This window comes from Globicephala melas, chromosome 1, assembly GCF_963455315.2.
Source record: "Globicephala melas chromosome 1, mGloMel1.2, whole genome shotgun sequence".
NCBI classification, from domain to species: domain Eukaryota; kingdom Metazoa; phylum Chordata; class Mammalia; order Artiodactyla; family Delphinidae; genus Globicephala; species Globicephala melas.
The window spans coordinates 80,577,422-80,579,736 of record NC_083314.1 but is presented as its reverse complement, the minus strand read 5'-3'; the positions used below and the strand labels follow the sequence as shown (position 1 = coordinate 80,579,736).

Below are 2,315 nucleotides of genomic sequence, written 5' to 3'. Positions count from 1 at the left end.
CTGGAGGGGAGGGAAAAGGGGGAAAATCTCATGAAATGTCCTGATCTAAAGCTATTTTCAAGTCCGCCTCTTTGGGGACTCAGCCCTCCAGCGCTGGCGAGGATGCTGCAGTCCGGTCGCACCCTCGACGGCACTTGGAATCGACGCGGAACAAGGCAGAGCCCCGCGGCTTGGGGGTCAGTGCGCATGCTGCCCGCGCCTTCCTCGGGGTCGCAGCACTTGAACCTCACGTGTGAAGGAAACGCGGTGACCGCCACAATAAGAAAGAAGAAAAACAACTGCTGGAGAAAATGGCACATGCTTCCCCAAACTTGTAACGCTTTACTTTTAAAGGAAACCAGACAGGGAGACACAGACACACTGACAGACAACATTACATTAAAGTTTTTCAGCAAAAAGAAAGTCGTCTGCCTGCTGGCCGTGTGCTGTGAGGTGAACACGAAACCCCCTCCAGACACCGGCTTTCTGGGAAAACCGCCTTTACCTCTTCGTCTTCCTAGGTTAAAATTCGCTCTCTATGACCTGTTGAACTGGAAAATTATAAAAGGCAAATAAAAGACGTTTCAGACATTGTAAAAGGTAAAACAAAACTGTTGCTCAAGAAGAATGTCACGTACGACGAGGGAGGAATGAACAGTCGTGAGATCGGCGTGGACCGCGCCTGCGTCCTCCGCGGCTTTCTGCTGGGCCTGGTCTTCAAACGAAGTCAATACAGGCCGGGAAGCGCGGCTCGGCCTGCGTTGACGTTCGATGTTTTTCCAACATTCAAATGACCTGAGACGTCAGCCTTTGCTACGGTTCCTGCTAAGCGTGAAAGTGTGATTAAAGTACTGGACTTCAACTAGACGACTAGAATAAGCCACAGCGGCAGGAACCTGAGGAAGCCCCTTTGCCGGGAGACGCCGGAGAAGGGCTGCTACGAAAGGGCTTTCGAGGAAGGAGCAGAGGGGAGGGAGGGGAGGGCGGGTCCTATGGTTCCCGGGTGGATTCGAAGCATCGATCATTTCCGAGAGCCCAGAGCACTGACCGCCTGCGCCGTGAAAAGGGCCACCGAGGCGCGGGTCCGCAGCCTTGGAGTGGTGGTGTCCACGCTGCTGGGATGCGAGGTCGCCTGGGGCTCAGGCTCACCTAACCCCCGGCTCCTGGGGCTTCCGGGAACTGGAGAGTCCGCGGGGGCGATCCCTGCACTCAGTGCATAGCTGTGTGTTGGATGCGGGATTGGGAAGTGAAGCTGTGAGGGCCCCAGGGACCTCGCTTCGGGGGAGGCGAAGATCCCTAAACGAGGGCCTCTCGGGAGCTTCAGTCTCCTTACCTGAGGGCTCGCCTGTGCTCCCAGGGTCTTTTGCTTTCGAAAATATTTGTGGCCAGTCGTGGCAAGAGATACAGTTCTTGAAAGTGTCCTTAAAAACCTGAGAAAGAGCTGTTTCCGTAGTGTAGTGGTTATCACATTCGCCTAACACGCGAAAGGTCCCTGGTTCGAAACCAGGCGGAAACACGTCGATTCTTTTCTGAAACTAACATTCACGTTTAAACACCAAAAAACGGGGCGAGTGGGATGCATTGAGGTAGCGCGTGCAACTGTATTTTTATCCCCCCGAAATACAGGAGGAGTTCCCTTATTGCCTGAAAGCCTGCTCAGCACTGGCAACCATCCCTCCTTTGTCTGCTCTGTGTCACTTTGAAGACAAGGCCACACACAGACCAAGAAGGGCACAGGACAAAGCCAAGTTAAGGTTATCTTTACATTTGGAAATCCCCTCACCTTCTCATGTGGCGCCTAAATCTCCTCTACAGGCTGACACGTATTTTGTCTCTGGAAACAAGAAGTTTATCCCTGTGAAGCTCACTTGCTTACCCCACCTCAGCACGCTTGCGGAACACGTTGATTTGCGTGACAGAACAAGAGAGACCGACCCAACTCCGCACCGGGTGCTCGACCCAAAGACACGTAGACGAATTTCAGGCTCCAGAATTGCAGCTGGTAGGGGCACGTAAAGGAGTCCTTACACGTGCCATTATCAGGAGAGCCCCTGTAGTGAGCTCAGAGATGAGGAAGTAGACGGAATCGCTCATCAGCTGCTGAGAGCCAAGTCAGCACCTGACACATAAGGAAACCGAGGTTCAGAAAGAGAGCATGACCTTGGCTCTGCCGCACACAGCGCTAAAGCTAGACCAGGATGGAACCCAGCCAGTTACCTTGCGGCCTAGCCTCAGAGCCCAAAGCGTCACCCAGAACAGGAGAGGTGAAAAGTGATGAGCAGCGGCGCAAGGGCTGGGAGCCTTTCACAGCTGCCTTCAGCCGCGGGCCGCTGGGA

The 2,315-nt window shown here is 54.0% G+C and overlaps 1 non-coding gene across 1 annotated transcript; it reads left to right on the top strand.

Annotated features, from left to right (window-relative positions):
• Positions 1-1,422: 1,422 nt before the first annotated feature.
• TRNAV-AAC (transfer RNA valine (anticodon AAC)) lies at positions 1,423-1,495 on the top strand. Its single transcript has one exon. It is a non-coding gene; the product is annotated as a tRNA-Val (tRNA).
• Positions 1,496-2,315: the final 820 nt, after the last annotated feature.